General features: G+C 40.0%; 1 long non-coding RNA gene across 1 annotated transcript in view; it reads left to right on the top strand.

The window, feature by feature from the left end:
* LOC133568475 (uncharacterized) overlaps positions 1 to 12,043 on the top strand; it is a 36,535-nt gene extending 24,492 nt beyond the window's left edge. The window contains exon 3 of the long non-coding RNA XR_009809611.1: positions 11,834 to 12,043. This is a non-coding gene — a long non-coding RNA (uncharacterized LOC133568475). The remainder of the gene's footprint in view (positions 1 to 11,833) is intronic.
* The last annotated feature ends 339 nt before the right edge of the window (positions 12,044 to 12,382 follow it).

Genomic DNA, 12,382 nt, shown 5'->3' with positions numbered 1-12,382 from the left:
AAAGTAAAGCCGCTGCTCCTCCACATCGAGAGGAGCCAGATGAGGTGGCTCGGGCATCTGGTCAGGATGCCACCCGAACTCCTCCCTAGGGAGTTGTTTAGGGCATGTCCAACCGGTAGGAGGCCACGGGGAAGACCCAGGACACGTTGGGAAGACTATGTCTCCCGGCTGGCCTGGGAACACCTCGGGATCCCCCGGGAAGAGCTAGACGAAGTGGCTGGGGAGAGGAAAGTCTGGGCTTCCCTGCTTAGGCTGCTGCCCCAGCGACCCGACCTTGGATAAGCGGAAGATGATGGATGGATGGATGGATGGATAATAACTAGCAAAAACGTGTTTTAAGAACCCCAAAACAAGATAAAATACTAACATTGTCAAGATAATAATTAAATGGCAAGTAAGCGTTAAAAATATATCAAACCACCCTTTATTAAAGTGATCACTGCAAAGGTGTGTTCTTTGGCTCTGCTGCATTTATCTGGAGCGTGTCCCACTTTCCTTGTTGTTTTTTGTAAAATTTTGCACATTGGTTACATTTTGATAAACCCTGAAAAAACCTTGATCCATTTCACAGTTCAAATGGTTTAAGCAGCCTTGAACATGGCACACAAACAGCATTTTGCTTCGAGAGGCAAAATGGCACCAGAACGCTATGACCACAGACGCTTAACTGGCCCACTACGTCGAGTCTCACATTTTTATCAAGATGGACGTGACGTCCGGTGAATACAACCTATTGTTTAGGAGGGTTGCTGAACAATTTGATTCACATCCGCTTCTCGATTCTTATTCATTTAAATTGTAAATAAATTAATATATTTTCAAAAATTGTGTTACGGCACACTGCAGTCCTCTTCTCCCTCCTCTGCGGGAGGACCTAGAGGCTCCGCTGACAACGTGTTAGGACACGCCCCTGCTCGCGCTGAGAGCAGCACACCCACGCAACGGCAATCTGCACACCTGGAACTGATGAGGGCGAGCTGCTTAAAAGGACCAGTGCACCAAGGGATCCTTGCAGGAACTTAGTTTACCTCTTTGGATACCTTCGCTTGGTGTACTGTACCTTCCTTTGTGCTCCTTTGTGATTTGGACTGTCTTCCTCGATCCTCGATCCTCGCATGGACATGGATTCTGACGCCTCTCTCTCGCCCTGGATCATCTGCCTGACCCTCGGACTGTCTTCCTGCTTTGTTCCCTCTCCTCGTTTCAACATCACGGTAACACACAACAATTATTGCACACATAGTCTTACACTACACACTCTTGTATTTAGGTCACACACACCATTCTATAGTTTAGTAGTATTTTTTATTATTATTATATAAATATATTGACTATATATATATATATATATATATATTAGGGGTGTGGGAAAACATTGATCCTAATACGAATCGCGATTCTATCGTAGTGCGATTCAGAATCGATTCTCTTTTTTTTTTTTTTAAATCATTTTTTTTTATCAATCCAAAAAACCAATACACAGCAATACCATAACATCTATTCATCCATCCATCATCCATTCATTTCACACCGCTTATTCCATTTTGGGGTCACGGGGGGCGCTGGCGCCTATTTCAACTACAATCGGGCGGAAGGCGAAGTACACCCTGGACAAGTCGCCACCTCATCGCAGGGCCAACACAGATAGACAGACAATATTCACACTCACATTCACACACTAGGGCCAATTTAGAGTTGCCAATCAACCTATCCCCAGGTACATGTCTCTGGAAGTGGGAGGAAACCAGAGTGCCCGGAGGGAACCCACGCATTCACAGGGAGAACATGCAAACTCCACACAGAAAGATCCCGAGCCTGGGATTGAACCTAGGACTGCAGGACCTTCGTATTGTGAGGCAGACGCACTAATCCCTCTTCCATCGTGAAGCCCCAATGCAATCCAATTCCAAAACCAAACCTGACCGAGCAACACTCAGAACTGCAGATAATAGAGCAATTGAGAGGAGACACAAACACGACACAGAACAAACCAAAAGTAGTGAAACAAAAATGAATATTATCAACAACGGTATCAATATTAGTTATAATTTCAGCATAGCAGTGATTAAAAATCCCTCATTGACATTATCATTAGACATTTAGAAAAATAAAGAAAAAGAACAATAGTGTCACAGTGGCTTACACTTGCATCCCATCTCATAAGCTTGACAACACACTGTGTCCAATATTTTCAAAAAGATAAATTAAGTCATATTTTTGGTTCGTTTAATAGTCAAAACAAATTTACATTATTGCAATCAGTTGATAAAACATTGTCCTTTACAATTATAAAAGCTTTTTCTTTTTTAAATCTACTACTCTGCTAGCTTGTCAGCAGACTGGGGTAGATCCTGCTGAAATCCTATGTATTGAATAAATACAGAATCGTTTACAATCAGAAATATATCGTTTTTGAATCGAGAATCGCGTTGAATCGAAATAATCAATGTTGAATTGAATCGTGGGACACCCAAAGATTCGCAGCCCTAATGTGTGTATTTATATATATATATATATATATATATATATATATATATATATATATATATATATATATATATATATATATATATATATATATATATATATATATATATATATAAAATAAATCATTGTACATACCCACACCCTGGTGTCTGTTTCTGTCATCTCCCCTCAGCAATCATAAAAAAATGCTTATTTTTAAGCCATTTTCACGCTTTACTTGGTATGCTTATACGCCATAGGTCAGCAGCCATTGCGAGCTTTTGTAACCTGTAACCTCTTTTGAAAAAGTTTTGACATTTTAATACCAAATCATTTGTGAGAATCAATTTGAATCAGGAATCGTGTTTAATTGATTCTGAATTGAATTGTCATCCCAAGTAGGAAAACCGAATCAAATTGTGAATTGTAAGATACACATTCCTGACATTTGCTTGGTTTCTTTGGACTCTTTAGGCTGATAGAACATGAAACAAGTGTAGAAGGGACAATGGAGCAAAAAAAAAACAAAAAAACATCAATTGCCAATTAGCAAAGCGTTAAGGAGCTAAACTGCACTCTTAACTCTTGATGCTTTCTTCAGGTTGGCTTACCGACAGTCTTCCAAAACTAACGACATAGTGGTGTCACTTAACAAACTGCAGTATAACAGAACATATTAAAGGAGACAAATTAATTAATAGCAGACCCACTTCTGACCTTTTGAAATGCATCACTCTTGGGAGATTAGTTTTTGAGATTTTGCTCCAATCAGAAAAGTCTACCAAGAGTGTTAGATTATCGCACCAGATACATGTTTGTCCACTAGGCTGCCCAAAGTAAAACAACATAATCAGAAACAACAGACCAGTGTTTTTGGGTACGACATACTGCTCCAGCTTGAGTACATAGACAAAAGGAAAGCCATAAAAATAATTCAGTGTCATGCTGACGTCATGCCTTCCACTGTATTTGGGACGAACGTCAAATAGGACGGAAAATCAATAGGCATCTGCAAAAATCAATGGTTGGGGTCCTAAGAGAAGTAATTAGAAAGTCAAACATGATGTGTCCCCTGCTTTTTCATCTTTGATTAAAGCTGTGTGTGCTCAACTAAAAGCTTTTCAACTGCCAGGTCAAAGCTTTTTGACATAGCGAGCATTGGGAATAAATATATTACAACATGGATGTATGGTAACAATGCAGCTAATGGGAGTAAAACATTGCGCCCACAAAGCCCTCTAAAAAACCTTCAAAAACCTCCATTTATATGTTGTAACCTGCATATTAACCAAGAATTAGCAATAGTTATAAGTGTGAATGCTGAGGAACTACTATTAGCAACAGCGTAATCACAGATCTTATGTTGCTACTAACGTACTGAGCCAGTGAGCTGCTGCATCCTCTGTGATGGTGAAGGTCAATTCTAGATTGCTAACCATGTCTCTCACTTGTATGGTAGAAGGTTGTGACCACAAACCTAGGAGTTGTCAACTTTGACATTCAACTTAGAGATGGACCTGGAGATGGTGAGAAATACAAGAACAGACACTTGCTTCGTTTTTTTAAATTGTATTTGTATTTTATTTTTTATTTTATTTCTTACCATTTTGAGTATTATGATTAATTCATCTCAACAGGAAGTTATAAACATCCCTTTAATTGGCATCCCATTGAGAGCAGACATTGTATAGGAAGTGACTATGTTCATAGTTTGTGTTTCTTGTTTAGTACAATTGTGCTAATTAAAGAGAGTTGTATACATATTGAAGTTTAAACAATTACATATTAAATATTGATCAAGAGTCGTACCTCATTTTAAGAGCTGGATTGGATCAATCACCAGGTTTGTAACTAAAAAAGTGTCTCTTAAATCGCCCATTGAAATGAATCAAAATTAATTTAATCCACAATTTAAACATGTAATACCCATTTAAAAAAAAAAAAGTTAAAGGGGAACATTATCACCAGACCTATGTAAGCGTCAATATATACCTTGATGTTGCAGAAAAAAGACCATATATATTTTTAACCGATCTCCGAACTCTAAATGGGTGAATTTTGTCGAATTAAACGCCTTTCTATTTATCGCTCTCGGGGCGATGACATCACATCGGCCATTTTGTCAAACACATTATACACATCGAGTCAAATCAGCTCTGTTATTTTCCATTTTTTCGACTATTTCCGTACCTTGGAGACATCATGCCTCGTCGGTGTGTTGTCGGAGGGTGTAACAACACGATCAGGGACGGATTCAAGTTGATTTACATAGAATGTGCATCGATTAGCACAGCATGCTAATCAATGCTAACATGCTATTTACCGGCGATGCTAAGGTAGACATGGCACAGAGATGTATGGATAACCTGCAGATGCATTTCCAACGATAAAGTCAAATAAATCACAAAAGTGAGTGTTGTTGATGTTATTGACTAATGTGCTAATCAGACATATTTGGTCGCGGCATGACTGCCAGCTAATCGATGCTAACATGCTATTTAGGCTAGCTGTATGTGCATTTGTAGCTATATTTGCATCCAGCATTTCCTTCCACCCACATTTAATGCCAAACAAACACTTAGCAATCAATGGATTTAAAATGCTCCAGTGTCAATGCGAAAGTCCCGATCGGTTGGTCCGCACATTTTACCGGTGATGCTAAGGCAGAAATGGCCGTATAGCTTCAGTTTCTTCTTCAATTTCGTTTTTGTTATCTGCCTCCATACTCCAACCATCCATTTCAATTCATGCGTATTCTGTTGAATCACTTAAGCCGCTGAAATCAGAGTCTGAATCCGAGCTAATGTCGCTATATCTTGCTGTGGTATCTGCCATGTTGTTTGTATCGGAATCACTGGATGACGTCACAGGAAAATGGACATTTGCTTCGCAAATAGCGAAAATCAGGCACGTTAAAGCGTTTTTTCGGGATATTCCGGGCGGGTAAAATTTTGAAAAAAACTTCGAAAAATAAAATAAGCCACTGGGAACTGAGTTTTATTGGTTTTAACCCTTCTGAAATTGTGATAATGTTCCCCTTTAAGAAATATTGTTTGAAAACAATACAACACAAACAACTCTGGTAGTTGTTTTGATTATCATTATTAAACAACATTTACTTTGGAGAGCGGACTAATCCGTCTCCTTTGGGTTGCTTCTCCCTCATGTAACAATCGGAATTGTTATTGGTGTTTATGTTGCAAATGGGTGTGTTTGAGTGTCGACCGGCGAGGTCACAGTTGACAACAAACGACATAAATGTCCGAGTAAGACAGAGTGTGCAAGCATAGTTTGTAGTCACGAACTGAAACACGGCAGCTTCTCCATATTTTAATTGATAAATGTCCACAGTTTGGACGTTGCTTAAGCACCAAGGGTGGATTCTGTCTCACCAGTCTGTTTGGTGGGGGACGTCCTTGTAGTCTTATCGGTTACCTCCTTCTCACTAACATTTTCAGTTAGGTTGTTTACGAGGAAGGATTGTGTCGATCTCTGGATTGTGTTAATCTCTGGCTTTGGGATGTGAACCCTTGCTACCAGCGGTGGGTATGCTCGCATTTAAAATTCATCCTCGAAACTTAAGGCATGACAAAAAGCGAAGAAACCTCTGGTACCTCAAATATTCATACATGGAGGTACCACTGTGTATGGTGTATGTGTCTGCTGTTTTTTGAATAAATCAATTATTGACAGATTTAATTTTTGTGTAGTATTATTCCCCCAAATAACAAAAAAAAAAGTTGCTACTGATAATGGAAGAATGACAGTTAAGCATTTGTGATAAACACCACCTGCTTTGAAGTGAGGTAAGCCACAAGGTATGAACATTGCTTTTAACTGGTTGTACAATAAAACATAACAGCAAAAACACCAAAAGATGGAGCACTAGTAGAGAGATTTATGGGATACAAAGGTAAAGGTGCTGGCTAATCGACCACATGTGGTGGTCATCAAGATACAGAAGAGGTCCACGTGATTGATGTTGGCAATCCTCAGGAAGGAGACAGAAGGCGCAAAACTGATACTGAGCAGAAAACAGCAGAAATGGCAACTTTTACCCTCAAACTGTATCCTGAAGTAGTTCTGTCTGCAGTACGAACATATTCGTTAGTGGACCAGATTCACGCTAATTCCGAAAAGATGCTGCAAAACTAGCTGATTAGACAGCTTCGTGTTTTCAGTGTTTTGGTTTTGCCTTTTTTTGACAACCAAAAGCAGGTAACTGGTCCACACATGGGTCATCTCTGCATCTAGAAACTATAATAGGTAAGTGATTTTAGGAGTGTCAAACACCATGCTTGGATTTACCAAGATTGGATCCCTTGCAAAATCCTAAAGATGGTGAGGTCGAGCTCAGACCGCAGAAGTATAATTTTACTTTACACTTCTAGAGTGTGACATTGTAAATGCTAAATAAATAGATGACATTCAAAATTGAATTAGAGATTACTGTCGCACTGCTTTGTACTCAAATGTTAATACATTGCTTCTAATGTGTGTACTTTATGTTAGTCTTGCATGTGAGTGTGGAGATTGTCTCAAAGCGTTCTTATCTTATCTTAGCCCCCCTGAGGGCCTTGGATGGACATTTCCTCTTGTGGGTGCAGAAGTTTAAACTCTCACATTTCAGCAACCATTTTTGATACAGTATATATTCTTAAGGGACAACAATATTATGGAATATGGATACACTTTGTAGAAATCAGATTTCGTATCCAGGGAAAATGAGTCAGCATGTAGCCATTATTGTCTAAAGAGATGCCACCGTATGGGAGAAGACAATTGTGTCTTTCCACCAGTCAAGCATATTGGTGGTCATGGTTTTGGGTTGCATGAGTGCTGCCGGCAATGGGGATCAAGGGGGGTGAAAGTAGGGTCGTATGTGGGAATGCTTTTTCTGGGCCCGAAGCACAGGGAGAGTCCCTGGACTTTTGCACACTTTGAAGATTTTTGTTTTGCCATTTAAGTTAAAAAATCATCTCCTTGATGTCAATATACAATTAATACAATATAGCCGTGAAAGTTCAAAAATAAGGTTGCTCGAATCATACCCAACGTTTAACACTTCGGTCAATACAGATGTTATAACAAAGCTCACATTTAAGCATTTAAACATCATGTCAGCATTTTGGAACACGTAAACATACATATAATTTGTGACAGCATAGGAGAACGTTTGAACTTTTGCATCTAATTTTGGTGCGTTCAAGAAACTTTGATTAAAGTTCGAAACTGAGGCATCATTAGTTCTTCAAGACAGGGGGAAACTTAACTCCTAAGAGATGCATTAAAAATACAATGCATTCAAAAAGTATTGACTTTCGCTTCACCTTTTTCTACATTTTGTGATGTTACAGCCTCATTCCAAAATAGAACAAATTAATTGTTTTCCTCAATTTTCTGCAGTCAATACCCGTTAATTTAGAAATTTTTGCAAATGCATCAAAAAAAACAACTAAGAAATGGTATGTACATAAATATTCACAGCATTTGCTCAATACTTTGTTGATGCACCTTTGGCAGCAAGTACAGCATCCCTCTTCACCCTGATTGACTCCCCCACCCCCGTCTCCATTGTGGACTCCTTCCGTTTCTTGGGCACCACCATCAACCAAGACCTCAAGTGGGAGCCGACCATCAGCTCCCTCATCAAGAAGGCCCAGGAGAGGATGTACTTCCTGCGGCAGCTGAGGAAGCTGAAGGTGCCGACCAAGATGCTGATGCAGTTTTATTCAGCCATCATTGAGTCCATCCTCACCTCCTCCATCACCGAGTGGTTCCTCGGCGCCACAGTCCAGGATAAGCATCGACTGCAGCGCATCGTACGTGCTGCTGAGAAGGTGATTGGCTGCAAGCTCTCATCCCTCCAGGACCTGTTCTCAAGGACCAGGAGGCGTGTGGGTCAGATCACAGCTGACTCTTCTCACCCTGGGCACAAACTATTCTCCCCTCTCCCCTCAGGCAAGAGACTACGGTCCATCCAGACCCACACATCCCGCCACCTGAACAGTTTTTTCCCCTCGGCCATCAGGCACATGAACTATAACAAGATCTGATAGCTCAGTTACAGCTCATCTTATTACCTATTCTGTCTTATATGTCTTTTATGTTGCACGAATGCACCAAGAAAAAGCCCTAGTTTGTGAACCCGTTCTAAAACAATGGCAATAAAAAATATTCTGATTCTGATTGTCTTTTTGCATACGATACCACAAGCTTGGCACACCTACCTTTGGGCAGTTCTGCCCATTTCTCTCTGCAGCACCTCTCAAGCTCTGTCAGGTTGGATGAGAAGCGTCGGCGCACAGCCCTTTTCAGATCTCTCCTTGGATGTTCAGTCGAATCCAGGTCTGGGTTGTAGGTGGGCCACTCAAGGACATTTACAGAATTGTCCGGAAGCCATTCCTTTGACATCTTGGCTGAATGCTTAGGGTCCTTGTCTTTTCGAAAGATAAATTGTCACCCCAGTCTGTACATTGCTGCATTCATCTTAACCTCTATCCTGACAACAGTCTCCCAGTTCCTGTTGCTGAAAAACAACCCCACAGCATAATGCTGTATTATGCTGAAAAAACCCCCAATATTTTTCTCATCAGACCACATAATTTTGTTTCTCGATGTCTGATAGTTTTTCAGGTGCATTTTGGCAAACTTTTTAGTAAGAAATGGACACTGTATACCGTACAAGCCTGATTGGTGGATTGCTGCACAGATGGTTGTCCTTCTGAAAGGTTCTCTCTCTACAGGGAAAGGCTGTGGCTCTGACAGAGTGACCATCAGGTTCTTGGTTACCTCCCTGACTAGGGCCCTTGTCCTCCGATCACTCAGTTTTCATGGCCGGCCAGCTCCAGGAAATGTATTGGTGGTTCCAAACTTCTTCCATTTACGGATAATGCAGCTGACTATACGCATTAGGACCTTCAAGACAGCAGGTATTTTTTTCGTACCCTTCCTCGGATCTGTCCCTCGAGACAATCCTGTCTCGGAGGTCTACAGACAGTTCCTTCGACTTTATTCTTCGTTTGTGCTCTGCCACGGACTGTCAAGTGTGGGACCTTATATATAGGCAGCTGTGTGTTTTTCCAAAACATGTCCAACCAACGGAATTCACCACTGTGTTTCCTTATTTTCTGGCTACACTATTCTGGCCTGAGCGTTGTTTCCCTCACTTCTGCCTGATAGGCTGAGGTTGCCAATCACTCTTCTTTATAAGCCAGCTTGCCCCTCAGTCAGTGCTGGAAGATTGTTTATGTTACAAACTGTGTTACTGACTGCCCATTGCTGCTTATTGATCAGTAAAAGACGTTCCATGACTTGTAATTCTGTTTTTGCCCTAGCCTTTTTGTGCTGTGTTCCCCCACTCCTTCGTAAGTGTGTTTTCTTTTAGTTATTAAACCATATTACTTTACTCACCATCTGCCTGTCGTCTGCTGCATTTTGGGGTCTAATTGCCAAATCTGTCTCCCAGTTTGTGACAGTAAGAACATCTCAAGACTGATCAGTTTAAACAGGATGCACCTGAGCTCCCTATTGAGCTTCATGGCAAAAGCCGTGACAATTGATGTACATGTAGTTTCTGAGTTTTTTATTCTTTAAAATTTGCAAACATTTCTAAAAACTTTTCTGCATTGTTCTTGATGGGTATTGTGCGTAAAATTTTGAGGGCGTAAATGAATGTATTCCATTTTGGAATTAGGCGGGGACGAAACAAAATGTGGAAAAAGTAAAGCGTTGTGAATAGGGATGGGAATCGAGAACCAATTGTTGTTTAGAACCGGTTCCAAGTGTTTCAATTCCTCAAAATCGCTTGCCATTTTTCCAAACAATGAATGAATGACGTCATGGGGCAACGTGTGTAGTGACATCAGACAGCAACATGGTGACGTTATGCACTAACTCTGCTGCCCATCTAATTTACACATGTTTTAATTTGTTGTATTCAACAGAAGAATATTTATTTCTAATATTTTTTTTTTTTTAAATGTGCCTTTAAATACCTCACTGTTGGCTTTGCAAGGTCACGTTAGTTTTAAACTGAACCAAATTGATGCTAATCCACCTGTTTATCATTTTTTCCAAATAAGAATCTATAAGAGAATCGATAAACATCCGAATCGTTATCAAGTGCCATCCCTTGCTGAAAATACTTTCTGGATGCACTGTATACTAGTAATATCAATAATAAAAATAAAGATAATAATAGTAATAATACAAACAATAATAATAAGGGGGTTTTATGCTATTATGTGTATTATTCACTGATGGTAATCCTACCTAAATCAACTAATCTCTACTTTACACACTGAAGTAAAAGTAAAATGTGACGTATGTATAATAATATTTAAGTGAATATGAACAGGTTATATGATATTTAATTTTCTTTATTTTGGCCACATTATATTAAATTCATTGACACTTTTTTGTAAACAAAAACAAATTGTTAAAAGGGGGTTTATGTGATCATGTTTTGTTTTAGTTTGAGACTCTCTTAGTTCAGTTTCAGCACCCCTGTTTTTTGGTTGCAATGGGTGCCGATTATTTTCACCTGCCACTGATTGGTGTTCAGGACGCTCACCTACTCCTGGGCACCAATCAGAGAGCTATTTATTCCTGCTTTTCGCCACACTCGGTCCGGCTGTTTTGTTTGCTCCAACAACAAGTTACATTAGTACTCCTTTGATTCCTGTTTTTATGTTAGCTTTCCAGTGTTAGTTTTCTGCCTTAGCTCCCCGTGCAATCGGCACGCTCTTCTTGTGTGTTTGTTTGTATTTTTCCTACACTTTTATATCATGGACTGATTTATGGAAAATAAATAAATGTCCTACCTGCACACTGCCTCTGGAATTCCGTCAGCAGCTTGGGGAAGCGATCCGCGGGCAAACATGCGACCATCCAACCGTAACGTTATTTACGATATGTTGAAGACATGGTATGTCAATGATATTTTTAAAATGTCAAAAATCTAAATAAGGTTTTACAAGTGTTTTAAGAAGCTGGATTCAACTTGTTTTTTTAGTGTATGTAAACATACCAAGTGTGTGTATGAGGCTATGATGTTGGATCCAGACTGGTATAGGGGACCCTTTAGGAGTCTTGTGTTTGGGGGTAGAACATTTGCTGCCCCGCCCCTGCTGGGAAGCAGTGTTTCATTGAGCGAATCATTATTGAAACAAGTTTTGTGACACAATTCGGACACTGTGAGGTTAATTCACTTCTGTTGAAGGCTATTGTGGGGGTAGGGGGAGGGCGTGGTCGGCGCGCTGGCTGCAGGGGCAGGATGTGCCAGGGCGGGCTTTGGAACACAGCTGACAGGTGATTAGATTGCCCAGCTGGGACTAGTTGTCTAATCACCTGTTGTCTTTATCAGTAACGGCCGGGAGCAGCAGGAGAGGAGAAGGTTTGGAGAGATGGAGAGAACCAACACGTAAGAACCAGACTGAAAAGTCAAGACTCGTACCCATCTATTTGATGTTCAACAAAACTGTATTGAACTCTAAACGCCGATCTCCCATACACCTGTGTGATCAGCAGAACCTCCACAGCGATTTTCAACAATATTTGGCTTGTGTTTACTTATTTTTAGTGGATAATAATGATATAAAAGCTGCACACTGACTAGTCTAATTTATCCATCTAGATGTTTATAGAATATATGATAAAATGGGTGCAGAGTTCTGCTTACTTTTTTCATAAATTCCGGCTTTGGAGACTTACGCAGATTAGTAAAAAGATAAACTCACCTTGAAACGTCAACTTGTGAAAAAAGTTTGCTCTTGTTGTACTTGTCTACGAGTTATTGCTGTCAACAGAAAAAGAGAGAAAGGTGGATATTACAAACAGGCAGGTCAAGGTATTTTTTTTTTTTGGTTGAGTTGAGAACAGAAGATAACAAAAACATTCTCATTGAACAGAATCA

This window comes from Nerophis ophidion, linkage group LG14 (assembly GCF_033978795.1).
Source record: "Nerophis ophidion isolate RoL-2023_Sa linkage group LG14, RoL_Noph_v1.0, whole genome shotgun sequence".
Taxonomy (NCBI): domain Eukaryota; kingdom Metazoa; phylum Chordata; class Actinopteri; order Syngnathiformes; family Syngnathidae; genus Nerophis; species Nerophis ophidion.
This window is presented reverse-complemented; position numbering and strand designations above follow the sequence as displayed.